This window comes from Theropithecus gelada, chromosome 2 (genome assembly GCF_003255815.1).
Source record: "Theropithecus gelada isolate Dixy chromosome 2, Tgel_1.0, whole genome shotgun sequence".
Classification (NCBI taxonomy): domain Eukaryota; kingdom Metazoa; phylum Chordata; class Mammalia; order Primates; family Cercopithecidae; genus Theropithecus; species Theropithecus gelada.
In genome coordinates, this window is record NC_037669.1 from 21,907,758 (window position 1) to 21,925,437 (window position 17,680).

General features: G+C 39.2%; 1 protein-coding gene across 2 annotated transcripts in view; it reads left to right on the forward strand.

The window, feature by feature from the left end:
* Positions 1 to 402: 402 nt before the first annotated feature.
* NFKBIZ (NFKB inhibitor zeta) overlaps positions 403 to 17,680 on the forward strand; it is a 32,620-nt gene continuing 15,342 nt past the window's right edge. Inside the window, exons 1-2 of one of the 2 annotated variants that reach the window (XM_025377312.1) lie at positions 403 to 595; positions 2,029 to 2,104. The gene's annotated coding sequence lies outside the window, so the exon portion shown is untranslated. The remainder of the gene's footprint in view (positions 596 to 2,028; positions 2,105 to 17,680) is intronic. The other variant, XM_025377313.1, reaches the window with a different exon arrangement.

The following is a 17,680-nucleotide window of genomic DNA, read 5'->3' on the forward strand; positions in this document are numbered from 1 at the left end:
ATGAGAGGCAACTCTAACGCCCATCAGGAGATTCACTAGAACATTTTAAAAGGACATCTTTAAGGAAAAAGTTTTGTTTGAAGATGTTGCCTCTGATTCCTCCCTGCGGCTCCAGTCCAGGTCTTGGAGCCGGCCCTCCAGGGGAATGTCCGGGACTCGGGTCGGTACCTTTTTGGCCTGGGAATTTCCAGTATGCAGAAAAAAATCCACAAACCTAGTCCTCGCTACCCCCTCCCTGCCTCCTCTGGCCGTTCTCAGTGCCCACGCAAACCAGTTCGAACGAGAGGATGACCGTATTCTGTATTTTAGAAAACAGGCTCTTAGCTTCCCCCGCCCCCGTCCTCATTCGAGTGGTGAACTGAAAGCGAACGCTATAAAGGGCGCCAGTGCGAGGGGCGAGCTTCCTCTTGCCACGAGGTCAGATGGCGAGTTCTTAGAGAAAAAGGCTGTTAGCTGCTGCTTATCATGTAACCTCAAAAGGAAACCGATCGTCTTTCTCATGCTGTCACGTACTTGGGTTATTATCGCTGATTAGAGCTGGAAACAATTGATTTCCTCTTACGTATTTGTTTGACTTGACTCTTCAAACACAAAGGTATATTTTTATTATTTGATATTTTATTAAAATATCTTAAATGCTAAGTTTTTTTTTTTTTTTTCTTTTTCTTTCCTATTCCCATAGTCAGATACTTAACTTTGGAGTCACTCTCTTGTGTTTGAGTAGCCATACTTGCTTTGGGGCAAAATATTGGGGGATAGTTTTTTTGGAAAAAGAACATCAGGGATGTTTTTGTAGTTTAGTAATAGCAAGAATCATGTCTGTTTGTTTTAAAGGCCCAGGAAGGACTAAGATACTAATGGAGGAGATCGATAGAATGGGTGATGAAGTATCATAAATCTAATGTAACACTGTATCTTCTGTCAGTGACCTAGAACTATGATATCCCGAGGCAGAAGCCTCCCAGGAGATTTGATGTGTGGGTTTAGAGGTGTACTTTCCCACCAAGCGTAGACATGAAACCATATCTTTATGGGAAAATAGAGTAAATTGAAGTACTTTATAGCATGCCCTCATTCATTCTTATATTACTTCTGTAAAATTAAAATGTATGAATAGCCATTTTATGAATGAGGAAAACCTGAAATTTGATGATTTGACTGGACCCCCAGATTCATGATAATCTGTATTTGTTAAGGGGTTTGTTTGAATAAAAGCACGTTTCTAAATAGAATGGATTAGAGATTCTCTTCATTGGGATTAGTGAATTTGCTGTAGTGGCTGAAGGTGCTGTCCAAAGAGGATGACAGTTATATAAATTTTAAGCATTTGGTCATATATATTCCCTCTAGTTAAATCTGACATCTAAAGAAATATTTGGCTGGGTGGAATATTTTTTTGCTTCTGTTAGACAGTGGGTTGTTTAAACAATAAAAGGAGAGAAAAGTTTCCAAGTCTCATTCACCACCCCACATAATCCCAGATGGAGCAGGGCATCAGCCACACAGATCATCTAAACATGCAGATAACCCTGCAGTCTTTTTATTTGGCTTCAAAATACAATGTATAGTCCACCACCCCTCCCCACCGTCTTTCTAACATCATCCTGCTGAGGTCAAAGACACAGTTGGGGAGGGTACAGGCGTGGAGCACTGCGGTGGCAGAAGAGTCAGTCTGAGAGGAGTTAGCACATGACATCAGTGCACAGCGCAGATGACGGGAACCGTTTGGCAGCATCCTTTCCAGTGTGGAGGTGATGACCGAGGTCAGCATAATCCAGCTGTTCAGATACAGACTTTTCCTCGCTGAGGAAAAGGAAGCAAACCCTTCTCTTTTCTTGCCTTGAAACAGACCCTGCTCTCAGAGAGCAAAAGAAACCCTTTCAGAAGCTACAAAGCCATGGAAAGCATTACTGAGGGGAAAGATTTTCTAATTGTTCTGAGACCAACAATGAATTGCTTCTGAAAACACCATTTTCTTTTGACTCATAGCTGACACTGAACTGGAGGCCTCTTGATTTTTTCTCCCAGGTTAACAGGAAGATCTCGAGGGCCCTGGCTGAACTTCACCTTTTGGCTTTCTTGGCCTGATGCTGAACTCCCGAGGGTGAGAAGGGCTGATATTTCTAAATGAGTAGCATCCAGGTGTTACCTAGCCCCTGGCTGATGTCAAAGAGGGTGGCGGGATTTTTCTAAGATTCTTTTCTTAAATTAGCCGTTTTTTTGAAGTTGCTGCAAAATTACTCTGAATTTTACTTATAGGCATTTTACTGTGATTTCATGAGAACTAAGATTTTTTTTTTGTGTATGTGTGTGTGGCTTAGTAGTATTTTTTAAAACCAATTTGTTGAATTTCTGCTGTTTTCCATAGCAGGAGGACATACGAATACATCTAAGAGGGGAAATCAGCTCTCTGATTACTGACAGTTTCAGGGTTAAGTAATCTTTAACAGGCTTGGAGAGCATCATGCCCCCTCATAGTTTTGGTGAAGAGGCTCCTTAAAGCTAGCATTTGTGGTTTCTGATTAAAGCACTTTCTGTTCCTTTAATTTGGGATTATCTGTGAAGTAAAATACCTTCCTTTCGAACATAGTGAATGAAAATATTTACTGCCACTGATGGAGTTAGTGGATTGGGAATGAACACTTATTAAACACTTGTTTTGGGAGCTTACCAGCAAGATCTCATTTAGCCCTACAGCATTTTAGGTAGCTGTAATTAGCTTTATTTTATTTATTTATTTTCATAACTTCAACTTTTATTTTAGATTCAGGAGGTGCATGTGTAGGTTTGTTACCTGGGTATATTGCGTGATGTTGAGGTTTGGGGTACAACTGATCCCATCACCCAGGCCCTGATCATAGTGGTTTTTCAACCCTTGCTTGCCTCCCTCCCTCCCTCCCGCCTCTAGCAGTCCTCAGTGTCTTTGTTGCCATCTTTATGTCCTTGAGTATCCAATGTTTAGCTCCCACTTATAAATGAGAACATGTGGTATTTGGTTTTCTGTTCCTGTGTTAATTCACCTGGGATAATGGCCTCCAGCTGCATCCATGTTGCTGCGAAGGACATGATTCTATTCTTTTTTATGGCTGTGTAGATTTCCACAGTGTATATGTACCACATTTCCTTTATCTAGTCCACTGTTGATGGGCATCTAGGTTGATTCCATGTCTTTGCTATTGTGAGTAAGTGCTGCAATGTACATACAGGTGCATGTGTCTTTTTGATAGACTTCACCACGACAAATGGTGAATTCTTTCATGGTTATATTAAACAATAATCACAATGCTACGTTCTGTATATATGATACCAAATATCTGAATTAAACTTATCAAAATACTGTTAATTACCTAGATGTTATATCTATAAAATGCCAACCTCCAGCTATTTGGAGACATTAAAAATGATTTTTTCACTGTTTGTTCAGATATTTAGCAACATGCAGGCACTTTTAATATTGGTAGAAGACTTTTGGATACATTTTAGCATTGAGTAGTTTATATGCATCCCCAGTCCTCTGATTGTTTCAGTCAAGTTTGCTAGACAGCCTACTACTGTGAATCTGTAGAGGGTCTGATACTATAAATCATGCATTCTCAGAAAGGGTGATATTATCTCCAAGAGGGTAAAAATCGGTTCTTCAGGGAAAAATCTTAGCTATTACAATGGTTTGTGACCCCGAAAGGGAGCATAGTATATAATAGATATACGGTATATCTGTGGTGTTAAACTTTCATCAGGGGATGATTAGGAAAAAGATGTCTAAAAAGACTCCGTAGCGGGTCTAATACTGAAAGAAAGGTTGAGACATGCCGTTGTAAATGCTCTGCATGTACTTATTCAACTGAGGTCAAAAGATTTTTCTGTGGTTTGTTGTCTTTTTGTGTCTTGCTTTGTGTCTACATCCTCATTTTTCATGGATTTTAAAAGTACTGGTTTCCAGAGGAGGAACAACATTTTTAGTTTCTTTTCTTTTCTCTTTTCTCCTCCTCCTCCTCCTCCTCCTTTTTCTCCTTCTCCTTCTTCTCCTTCTCCTCCTCTTCTTTTTCCTCTCTCTGTCTCCTTTCTTTTTTTTTTGATATAGAATCTCCCTCTGTCACCCATGGTTGGAGTGCAGTAGCCCCATCTCGGCTCACTGCAAACTCCGCCTCCCGGGTTCAAGTGATTCTCATGCCTCAACCTCCTGAGTAGCTGGGACTACAGGCACGTGCCACCACACCTGAGTAATTTTTGTATTTTTAGTAGAGATGGAGTTTCACCATGTTTGCCAGGCTGGTCTTGAACTCCTGACCTCAAGTGATCCACCTGCCTTAGCCACACAAAGATTTGCTTTTTTTTTTGAGACAGAGTTTTGCTCTGTTACCCAGGCTAGAGTGCAGTGGCATGATCATAGCTCACTGTGTCCTCTACCTTCTGGGCTCAAGTGATCCTCCTGCCTCAGCCTCATCAGTAGCTGGGACTACTACAGGTGCATGCCACCATGCCAAGCTTCTTGGTTCTTTTTTCTTTTTTATTGTAGAAATGGTGTCTTGCTATGTTACCAAGACTGGTCTCAAACTCCTGGCCTCAAGGGATCTTCCCACCTTGGACTCCCGAAGTGCTGGGATATAGGTGTGAGTCCCCATGCCTGGCTTTATATTTATTTCAGGAAAGTTTTATTCTATTATATCCTTAAATGCTTTAAAAATATTTTTTAAAATTGTGATAAAAGATACATAAGTTGCCATCTTATCCATTTTTAAGTGTACAGTTCAGTGTCATTAAGTACTTTTCATATTACAACTTTTACTGCCAGCCATTTGCAGAACTTTTTCATCTTCCCAAACTGAAACTTCATATCCATTAAACAATAATTCTGCATTCCTCCCTCTCCCAAGTCCCTGGCAACCACCCTTCTACTTTTTGTCTCTATGAATTTAATGACTCTACATACCTTATATAAGTGGAATCATATAATACCTATCTTTTTGTGACTGGTTTATTTCATGTAGCGTAATATTTTCAAGGTTCATTCATGTTGTATAAATGTCAGAATGTCCTTCCTTTTTAAGGCTGTATACTATTCCAGCATGTGTGTAAGTGTGCTTACCACACTTGGTTTATCCATTCATCTGTCCATGGATACTTGGATTGTTTCTATCTTTTGACTATTGTGAACAATGCTGCCGTGAACATGGCTGCTGTGAACAAACAAGTATCTGTTTGAATCCTTGCTTTCATTACTTTTGGGGATATATCAAGTCATTCTATGTTTAATTGTTTTAGGAACTGCCATACTATTCTACACAGTGGCTGCACCATGATGAATTTCTTTTTAATTCATTTTGTGTAGTATTTGGCAGGGTGCAGTGAATAAGTGCATACACCGTGAATATGTGACAGAAAATGACACGAAGTTCTGAGTAATTCTGCTGAATGATTCAGCACCACTATTAAAACAACGTCTCCTATTTATTCACCCTTGCATGGCCACATACTACAGTGCACACACTTACGAAGATGTGCGTGGTTGGGAATAACTCCTATGGGAATCATTGAGGCAATGCACTTAGATTCCATGTGGGTCAGATCTTTTTGGAAATTTGGACCACTGGCAATAGAGTTCCACATCTTAAACCTAGGGAGGCTTGCTGGAGGTTTAAAAGGGCCAGAGCTACAAAGATGATCCACAGATGTGGGGATTAGGTCTTGTGAATGAAGATGAACTGAGGACAATTTGAAGATAGGAATTGTGTGAGTTCTGATTGTTGCCCTCCTCCCCTTCCACACCCATTCCCTTACCTCTGCAGCATAGCACAGGATGACTTCATAAATTTTGGTTGAACAAATAACCCAGGATGGAAAAAAAATGAAAGGATGATTTATTTTTTAATTATAACAGTTGTGAAAAGTTGTTCTGAGGGCCATAAGAACTTTCTATGTTGTGTCTCTGCTATGGGGAAAGGAGGTGTGTTTAATTTGAGGTGGAAGGTAAGAGTTTGAAGAAACTGAAAGTGATCACTGGGCAAGGCTGCCAAATTTACCCTTGGAATTTCTAGTATCATAAGAGACGAACAGTCTGAAAGATGGCAGAGGCTGATATATCATGGACCTTCCCAACCCTGCTCTTCTGTGGTAAGGTTTCATATCTTGTAAACAGCCAATGAAAACAGTTGTGTGTGTTTACCTCTAGTATTGAACAGTATCCAGCATTTAGATAAGAAAGGGATTGTTAAACCCAACACTAATGTCAAACTCTAGGGCAGAGTGACAGATTGCAGCCAAATTGTAGCAGGCAGGAGGTGAACTGGGTAGTGATAATAATGTTAAAGGACATGCTTTCTCCACCCCATACCTCACTTAGGTTTGTCGGCTCTCCAAACTTCATGGTTGTTCATTTTTGGGAGCCTCTCTTAAAATGCAAATAACCTTTAAGAAGGGTTACTGTTGATACCTTGGTGTGAATTAATTTTTAGATTCTTTCTTGCAATTTTACTGGATGAGAAGGGCACAGAGACTTCCCCAATCAGAGTGCAGATAAGGGGTGAGGTAGAGTGGCAGGAGCAGTGCAGCGAACCGAATGTGAAGGTTAAAATCAGACTTGGTGCTTCCCCCACTCTCCTTTAGTTGGCTTTCCTGTTTCTGTTCTTGGTGCCACCACTATAATCCTCAAGGCCTTGGAGTTACCTCTGACCCTCATCTCTCTTCCTCCCCTCCTCTCCCTTCCCCTCTCCTCTCCTCTCCCTTCTTTTTGAGACAGAGTCTCACTCTGTTGCCGAGGCTGGAGTGCAGTGGTGCTATCTTGGCTCCCTATAGTCTCTGCCTCCCGGGTTCAAGCAATTCTCCTGCCTCAGCCTCTGGAGTAGCTGGGACTACAGGCACCCACCACCACGCCTGTCTAATTTTTGTATTTTTAGAAGAGATGGGGTTTCACCATGTTGGCCAGGCTGGCCTCGAACTCCTGACCTCAGGTGATCCACCCGCCTCAGCCTCCCAAAGTGCTGGGATTACAGGCATGAGCCACCACACCCGGCCCCTCCCCTCTCTTTCTGTGTTCAGTCTCTTGCCGGTCCTATAGATTAAATGTGTGAAATCTCTAAACAGTTCCCCTCTTTCCATGCCCAGGAGCACCACTTCAGTTCAGACCTCCAGTACCTGTCACATTGACTGTTGCAGAGTCTTTCCTGATCACTTGCACACAGCTGCCACTGTGATTGTGTGTTTACCTTGTTTAAAACCCCTGAATGGCTCCCCATCATATCAGCCGTCCACTGTTTGCAGGCAGCATCAAGGCCCTGAAGGGTTCCAGACTTGACCCTGTGGTCCTCCTCTTCTCCTATGTTCTCTTCAAGTTGGGCCGATGGTCCAAAGAGGCCAAAATCCTTAACAATAAAGTATTAATTAGAACTTTGAAAATTGAATAATAATTATAACGACTATCATTGAGTGTATATTATATGCCAGGAGTTGTGCTAGGCATCTCGTGACACTACCACATCTAACCTACTTACTGGCTGAATTCAGTTAATATACCCATTTTATGGATGAGAAAACAGTCTTAGAGAAGTTAAAGGTGGATGGTTATTAAGTGAATGGAGGTTGGATTTGAACCCAGGTTTGTCTGACTTCAGAACCCCATGCTTTTAATCAAGAGGAGAAGAATATTACAGGCAAGATTCTAGCTTGGGTAAAAATTTGGGGGCAAGAATTAGTGTGCTATTTTAGAAGATACTCATAAGGACTGCATGTTGAAGAATAGAGATAGAAGTATGATGGGATAATGTTTTAGTTGGCTAGGGCTGCCGTAATACAATACCACAGGCTGGGTGGCTTAAACAACAGAAATCTGTTTCTCACTGTTCTGGGAGATTGGAAGTTCAAGATAAGGTCTTGGCAGGTTTGGTTTCTCCTGAGGCCTCTCTCCTGACTTGTACATGGCTGCCTTCTCACTACGTCCTCACATATGGCGTTTTCTCTGTGTATGGACATCCCTGGTGTTTCTTCCCTCTTGTAAGGATACCAGTCAGATTAGATGAGGACTCACCCCAACAGCCCATTTTAACTTACACTCTTTAAAGGCGCCGTCTCCAAACATAGCCACATTCTGCAGTACTGGGGGTTAGGACTTCAACATGTGAATTTTGGGGGGACACCATTCAGTCCATAACAGATAGGTTTGATGTAGCTTGATTTTAGAGGATGTGAAAACCAGGCACAGACATTTAGTTCTGATATGGAAGTTCACAGGGTAGAGTTGTGGTTCAGCAGGGGAAAACATGAATGTCATTGCTTTCTCAAGCAAACTTCCAGCTACTCTTAAACATAAAGGTAGTTAGAGTGAGTAGAGTACTAAGGGGTGAATGGGAACCATTTTGGAAAGGGAACTATTAACACTTTTCTATAGTGGAATAAAAGAATTGAAATAGTCAAATCTTTAATTCCTCTAGAGGTTTCTGGAAAAATGAAGATAATCTTTTGGTGAGGGTAGAGGGACAGAGTGGGGGATATGGCAAGTTTCATTTTAGACTTGATTATACTCTTGGCAACATGGAATTAGAACTCAGAGAAAAGGTCAGAGCTAGTAATAGGAATCAATTCTACACAGGTCAGAATTGAACCTGTGGAAGTGGATGAGATTGCTCAGACTTCAAAAAGGACAAGAGACAAGAATGCTCAGATCTGAAACTGCTTCATTGTCATATTGGTTTGGAGGATAGTAGGGAGGCGCTCCAGGAACTCTCTAGGTAAAATAGCACCTCTGGCTTTCTTCCTTGACCTTGCTTTGCTTTTCTTTATAGCACATCATGGCCACCTGCATTATATTATATAGCTTTTTGATTATTGTCTGTCTTTCCCAGTAGAACATAAGCTCTGTAAGGGCATCAATGGCCTTTCTGTTCAATACTGTATTCATAGTATCTGGAAGCGTATCCGGAACATTGTAGGTACTCAATAAATATTTACTGAGTGAATCCATGAATAGGTGAATTTCTACAATCAGTATCATTTAATTTGATAATTAGATTGCTCGATATTTCCCTTTTATCTTTTCTTAAAGTAAAAATTTGTTCTTTAACAAATGTCTTTTAATAAATGAACGTATAGACACATGTATTTGAGAATCTCTAAATATCCAGCCTAAAAACTTGGGTTTGTTTCTGTGTTGTCCCTTAACTTGTACTTTCCCCAAACGAAGATCACCTGGTTCCTTCTCTGCTACATCATTTCTTTATGAGAAAGTAGTTATGAGTGTCTTTAAAAAGCCAGGCATTTCCATACTCTGGTTACTTTGATCAGATTATCTATTCGTATCTACTTTTATATTTTTTGTAACTTTCATAGGTTATTTGTGAAGTCCTTGGTTTCTGTGAGGTCTCTTTTCCCTTTGCTCACCATACCTGTATTTAAAGATTCCCATCTCATTGTACCTTTATGGGTGCCAGATGATATAAACATAAGAAATTTGTTTACACCATTCTCCATTCTTTTCTCGGGGAGTACTGCCAATTATGGGATGGTGTCATGAAGTCATAAGATACAACCTTAGGTAGGATAGGCATTTAAACCAAGTCTACTCTTTCCTTTTTCTAAGGGATCATAATCAAAGGTAGATGTGAATCGACTTGTGTTTCATACAGGTGAAGACTCTCAGTAAATCTAGCTTTTCTTTTTCACTAGTCTGAGTGGTATACCTGGCACTAGAATTACTGTGTTAAGTCATTTAAAGCAGTTCTTCAGCAGATGGGGAATTCTTCCTTAAAGGACTATTAAAAAATCACTGAGGAAATGTTTTCAAGGGCCGCACATCCCATTTTTGAAAATCATAGTGGGTGATTGAGCCACAGCACTTAGCTTGAGCAACAGAGTGAGATCCTGTCTCAAAAAAGAAAAGAAAAAAAGAAAAATCGTACAGGCCACAGAGCACCTTTCTGATGGGGCACGCCATACCTGTCAGGTGGAAAACACAGGGGTGAGAATCACAGATCAAAGAATCTGAGAGTTAAGCTGAACAGAACATGTAAAACTAAAGGGGGACTTCATTGGTTTCCATCCTCTCCTCTTTACTGCCGAATTAACTTTTGGTCCCCCAGACCCTTGTTTGCTAGAATTTATGGAACTTTAACACTGTACGGAATGATGTATGCTGATGGGAAGAGGACACTCTGCAGGGCAACAGGACAAGTCTATAAAATCCAGAATCAGATTAGGAGATGAAATTCTGAGCACGCTTGTTGGAAAGAGAGAAAAAGAGAAGGACGTCGAACCTGTTTACTGAAACTATGGCCAGTTTAGTGCATCTTTAGGAACTGTTCACTATAATAGTTGTCTGACTTACAAATTCTACAATTATGATATTTTTATGATTATACTCCTTTGTAATCAGTTTGATTGCATACGTGTGAAAGTGCTCTGGGAGAAAAATTCAATGCAGATACGAGGTATGACTAACAGGTTTTGTCCAATCTGTAATCGATCATTTTCCACTCCCTGTAGCCATATGCACACAAACAAGAGGGAGATTTACTCAATGGTCATAATAATTTATGGGAACAGGAAGGGAACTAACACTTAGTAAGTGTCTAGGATGTGTCAAGTGCTTGACATACATTGCACATTATCTCATGCCATATTAGAAATTTGATTTAGATACTTGTAGATCAATGTATAGGCAAGTAAACTGAGGCTCAGAGATTAAGAGATGTGCCCAAGGTCACGTAGCTGGTAAAAGGCACAGATGGGTATGCAGGCTTCAAAGCCATGACACTGCAGTGCCTCTAAGCACTTTCGCTTAAACAAGGGTTGGCAGGCTTTTTCTGTAATGGGCCATATAGTAAAAATTTGGGTTTTGTGGGCCAAGAGACAAGATGGAGGATATTATGCAGGCACTTACACAAACATTTAAAATATTATCATTTTAAAATGTAAAAACCATTTTTAGGTGACAGCTGTGCAATAGGTTGGATTTGGCCTGCAGGCCGTAGTTGCCAACTCCTGGCCTAAAGTATCCAGAAAATGTAAGCAAAAGCAGTTTGGGGGAGGTAAGGTGATTGTTTGAATAAATAATTGTCATCAACTTTGTATTAAATTTGCATAGTCTTTTAGTAACTGAGAATTCAGATTTCCTCACTAATTCCAGTATTAAATTATTCCTTCATAAAATTATTCCTGTTGATAGCTATACATGTTTGATGTGTTTTGTCTGTTAGTATTCATTGTGTTTGGCAAGATTTCATAACTGCGTATTTTACCTCCATCTTTGACCATTCTCCCAGCTGTTACATACATTAGAGATAATGTATGTATATAAAGTACATAGTATTCTGCATATGGTAGATATTAAATAGTGGTAGTTATTATAAACATTATCAGTTTTCCAAAGTATTATTATAGTATGGATCTATGATTTATTACTATTTTGTTGGTATTAATATATGTTACACGTGATGTAAGCTGATTTCTCCTTCTCAGATCTTAAACCTTTTTATAATTAGTCTTTCCGTCTGGCACACACTATTGTCCTTGTTTACAGAAATTCAGTATAAATCCCTAGAGACTTATAAAAACAAACAAAATTTCCTAACATCCCCCAAAACAAAAAACCTCAAGTTTTAAATTCTGAATTAAAAGTTCCAGAATTAAAATTCTTCTTGAAAAAATGTGGCATATAAGGCATTTATGCCTTTAAATAAGACATAACATTATATTCTTATCCCTTGTTTAGTTTGACAAATATGTGTTATCTGTGTTACAAAGGGAAGGGGGAAGAAGATTTTGGATATGAAAGTTTCGAAAAACATAAATTCTAATCAACATGTTTATGAAGCAACTATGTACTGAACATTTATAAGTACTGTACTCCTTTTCTATATTAATGAGCTCAGTTTAAGCTCAATTTAACCTTCCAAATTTAGCCTTTTCTTTAGGGGAAAACAGAAGGTTTAAGTCAAAATATAAAGGAAAAGTATAATGGTTAGACATTTCTTAGCTTTAGGCCTTTGCAGGTCCATGTAGGCCAAAGCCTCATACAAAGGAATGGTGAAGCGTCTTTCAGTCAAAAATTTTCTTTACTTAATTTCTGCAGATCCTAAAATTCAACTATAAAATATTCAGTTCTTTGGGGTTAATTGCCTTCAGATTTTTCTCCTTAAAAAGTAAATATTATCAGGAAAAGTAACAACGTTATGTATTTATAGTACAATGTAAATTAGCTCATTAGTTCTCTTCCTGAAAACTGAGATCCTTTCCCAGAGCATGTACATTTTTTACAGTGGAAGGGTACAGGGTTGGGTAATTTTGCACTATGTATTACTGTCTAGAATCTGCGGATTTATGTAGGAAAGAGTGTCACAAAGAAGAATGGAGAGGAAAAAAGGAGGGAGAAAGGGGAGTTGGGATTAGAAGATACTTTTTGGTCCTTCACCATTCTGTTTTAAGGCAGTTCAGATTTTAGTGTCCTTTAAAGCAGGCAAGAGTTGACAGTATTCCCACATTCAGCGTTTAGGAGGATGCTTTCATTCATATGTGTGGAAATGAAACTTCTGGAGTTGTCAACAAGTCAGAGAAAGCAGAAGCCGTGGAACTTGTAATGCTCTCTGCCTTTTTGGACAAAGCTCACCTACCTCATTTTTATCTGTAAGTGTCTGTAGTGGATAAAGTTCATCATTATAAATAGAAACCAGAAAACACCCTCATGAGCTAAGAACCACTTACAGGGTGAAAGTTAAGAAAGTGTACTTGTTTCATATGGATGTTTTGTGTGAGTTTTGGTTATTACTCTTAGAGAGAGAGTGTGGTACACAGGTAGCCCTTCAGACTAACACCAAACACCACTCCATCATATATGTGATTTTGCATGAAACATATGCATTTTATAGTATGTAGATATGTTCTGAAATCAGATGGAAGAACTTTTCATTTCTTTAGAAATGAAATGTTAAAGGGGAAGAAAAATTTGTTTTGTTTTCAGTTTATACACTTGGATTTCTGCTGGGCTAGAAGGATGGGATGCTGAAAAAGTATTTCGGGGTATTGTAGCATTGCTGTGATTCAGGGTCTGTTTATAAGGCATCTGTTTATTGGGATGTTCAGCTGTGTGACCTGACTTTGTGCCGCCCATCAGAGGACAGACCTTTTGTACCTGCTGGGAAGCAGTGGAGTTACTTTACACGGTGGATGACTCACTCACACATAGTGGGTGCTCAGAAAATATTTGTGAGGAGGACAAAGTGGTATATGGCATCTCCTCTGATACTTTCATATAAAAGCAAGTTGCAGAGAGATGACTCCAGGGACACTATTAATTTTGTCTTCACACAATCAGTCCATAATATGCAACATTGTATATACTATACATACAGTACTTAACGGCATATCAAGTTTATTCTTTTAGCACTGAGCAGGACGTTCTGAGATGTGCAAACCTTTTGCTGATTCATCTGTATGATGATCGGGTTACTGGTTGGAGAAATTTCCTCAATATGGTATACTATGCTTTGACCTCAGGTGCTAATAATTTACTGCAAACAGGACCTAGAGAATTACTTTTAAAGACAACCTTTTGATCTTTCCAGATTAAAACACACAAAATAATAGGTTACACCATTGTAAGGAAACAGCTTATAGAACTTACTAACTACAGCTGTCTGTGCCATAGCCTGGTTGGTCAGGTGGCCTATTGGGAAGTATATGAGTGCCAGTAGAACTGAGTTCATATATCTCAGAAATAGTAATTGTTTCTATTATATGGATACTATATGGACCAGAATGTTCACACAGCCAGGTATAAGCTCCACAAAGACAGAGATGAGTGTTTGTCTGATGTACCACTGTGTCCCAGTACTTAGAAGAGTACCTGACATTTATAAAGCACTACCATATTGAAGAATAACTAGAATTTGAAAATACGTGGTCTGATTTACTCATCTGCATTAGAAAAATCTGTTAGAATACCCTGAAGTTTAAATGTTTCTTGAGATGTTGAAGTATGTTTTACATTGCTATAGGGATAATAACAAATTATTATTTTTAAGGGAAAGCATTCAACAAGTCAACACATAAGATGATACCTGTTTTGAAAGCTCCTGAAAGATTTTATGTTCCTTACAAAGAATTCTGGGCAAAAGACAGCTGGGTTTTTATATTTACAAGATAGATGAAAATAGTTTTATAATAATCCAAGTGCAGAGAATGAGGAGATTCTAATTCAAGGGGCCAAAGTATTTGTCTTGATGTCTGTACAGTATTGACATAAAATAATTTTGGAAGCATTTCCACTTGTTTCTACCATCCAGTTAAATATGTACCAAGTAACTACCTACTAAGTAACAGGTACTTGGCTATTGACAAGGGATACATGTCTCGGGAGCTTATAGTGGAATAGAGGACACAGACTCATAAATGGTTAATTTTTAGCACATCCTAAGAGCTGTGATAGAAGTCTGTGTGGAGACTGAGAGGAAGGGCCCTTAGCCCAGAAGTGGGGGTGACAGTTGGGGGTCAGGGGAGGAAGGGAGGGTCAGGGAAGGCTCCAGAAGTGTTGGCTATTAAGTGAGTCTTGAGTGAGTGTTGGGTATTAAGTGAGCATGAGTTTTTGGGTGAGGAAGAAGAGAGAAGAGCAAGAGCAAAGTCCCAGAGCTATCGGAAACTATACTCAGTTTCATATTACTGAAGGTAACGAGGAAGATGAAGCTTGTGAGGAAGGCAGGGCTTGGACATCTGTCATTCTAAGAAGATTGGACTCCATGCTAAAAGCAGTAGAGAGCCACTGAAGGATTTTTTTATTTTTTATTATACTTTAAGTTCTAGGGTACATGTGCACAACGTGCAGGTTTGTAACTGAAGGATTTTTAAACAGCGTAGAGCAAGCTTGTTCAACCTGTGGCCCATGGGCTGCAACATGTGGCCCAGGATGGCTTTGAATGTGGCCCAACACAAATTCATAAACTCTCTTAAAACGTTATGAGATTCTTTCATGATTTTTTTTTTCTTTTTTCTTTTTTGTTTTAGCTCATCAGCTGCCATTAGTGTTAGTGTATTTTATGTGTGACCCAAGACAATTCTTCTTCCACTATGGCTCAGGGAAGCCCAAAGATTGAACACCACTGGTGTGGAGGATTTTCTTAGACCTGGTCGAAGAATTCCTGGCATTCCAGCATCCCATTGGCATGCTGATGGCAGTCTGGAGGATGGGTTTTAAGTGGGCAAGGCTGGATAGGTGATCATTTGCATCAGGTAAGAGATCAGGGCCTGTCTTGGATAGTGGAAATTAGAGATGGAGAAGAGAGGAGAGTTTCAGAACCAGCTGTTCAACAATGATGAGTCCAATCTGGAACTATTGAGTTGACTGATAGGACATTGCCTACATTCGATCCCTAAAACTTATTTAAATCTTTACTTACTAATTTATTTTTAAAAACTGTATTTTCCAAAAAAAAAAAACAACTTCATACAAACAGTATTGTTTCACATCTTTGCAAATTTCTTAACGTCCGGTTTTACAGAAGACAGATTTTCATATTTGCTTCTGCATTTCATTTGTTGCAGTTGGCCAGGTGCAGGGGTTTATGCCTGTAATCGCAGTGACTTGGGAGGCTGAGGTGGGAGGATCACTTGAAGCCAGGAGTTCCAGACAAGCCTAGGCAACACAGCCGGACCCCGTCTCTACAAAACATGAAAAATAAAAAAACATTAGCCAGGCCTGGTGGAGCATGCCTGTAGTCCTAGCTACTGGGGAGACTGAGGCGGGAGGAGAGCCTGAGCCCAGGAGTTAGGGGTTACAATGAGCTATAATCATGCCATTGCACTTAAGCCTGAGTGACAGAGTGAAACCCTGTCTCTTAAAAAAGAAACGTGTCACAGTATGTTATGTTGGTGAAAATATAAAGAAAATCTGTTCTCATACACATATGTAGTTGGAAAAGGAAGAAATAGCTTAATAGTCTTTTCAGGTAATTTGGATATTCTAATTTAACATTATACCAAAACAAGTGGTAGTTCCTTAAAGGAGAGATACAAGATGGAACCTGAAACCATATCAATGAACTTTTTATATTCTGATACGTTAAAATCCATTGGCCACTCTCACACTTTGAATGGCTCTTTCACCCATGTATGATTTTATAATGTCTTGCATTGTTCATTTGGAAATTATTAGTTAATTAAGTTATGCAAATTTTCTAAATGTTGCCACATTTCATTATATAATGTTAAAAAAATTACATTTGTTAATAGCACATCACCATTGGGCTTATCAAAAAAGTCTTCTAGAACTAGGAAGCTATCAAGCTCAAGGTGTCCAACAGAAGTTTCCCAAAATTGTAATTTTTATTCAAAAACTTGAATTTTATTATTGGCAATAAATACTGTTAGTTATTTTCCTTGACATGACAGGCTCACTTTGTTCATTAAAAAACAAAACAAAACCAAAAACTGACAAATACCTGAGTCTGAAACACAGTTTGTCAGTCAAGTATAATTGGTATTCCATGAAAAACAGAGGGCAGTTCAACTCACAACTCAAAACAGTATTTGATTAGAACAAATGGCAATGTCATATTGTTCAAGCTAATAGACAAGTGCATTTCCTTGAGACAATTGTCATATTTCAGGATGCAGCACAAACTTCTATGCATATTTCCCATTTTGCCACATAAAATATTAAAATGATGTATACAAGAGTCAATTAAGACTGTTACTGTTTCGTCCAGGACTTTTTAGGTGAAACTGGCTTTTTTTTCTTTTTCTTTCTGCCAAGTAGACAGTGGTGAAGAATACAGTGATTACTAGTTCATTTTGTTGCCACTGCCTTGATTTATTTTAGGGCACCAGTAGTTTTACCCATTGCATTTGTACCATCATTTCAAATGTAAACACAACTGTTTCAGGATAAATGATGAGATTTGAAAAGTTATTGTACATTTTGAATGTTTCAGCATTCCTTGTGTTTGTTGTCATGCATTCAAATAAAAGACCTTTGATGACTGGCTGGTGCCGTAAGTGAATATAACTGAAATAGCAAGTCCAGACAGTCCATAAACCTATCCATTTCTAAGGCAAGAGTGCAGTTCTGCAGACAAAACCAGTTTGCAGTTAAGTCTTTAATTCAGTGAGCTACTGTATCGTTGCAAAGTGGCAGTGCTGTGATTTCTTTTGCTGACTTTTCATCTAGAAAGCATTCAGCAAAATAAACTCTACCAGGCTTTACTGGTCTCTCACCTATGATGTTCATTTCTTCAGCCAAAGTAACATAATAACTTATCCTGTAAGATACTGGCTTTTTCATCTCAAGTTTGAAAAGCTGTTCCAAATTGTCCTTAGCTTTTCAAAAGTTCATTACATCTACACTTAAAAATCCAATTCCGGCCGGGTGCAGTGGCTCATGCCTGTAATCTCAGTGCTTTGGGAGGCCGAGGAGCAGGGGATCATGAGGTCAGAAGATTGAGACCATCCTAGCTAACATGGTGAAACCCCGTCTCTATTAAAAATACAAAAAATTAGCTGAGCGTGGTGGCGGGAACCTGTAGTCCCAGCTACTTGGGAGGCTGAGGCAGGAGAATGGCGTGAACCTGGGTGGCGGAGCTTGCAGTGAGCTGAGATCGTGCCACCACACTCTAGCCTGGGTGACAGAGCAAGACTCTGTCTCAAAAAAAAAAAAAAAAAAATCCAATTCCTTTTTTTTTTTTTTTTGAGACAAGGTCTTGCTCTG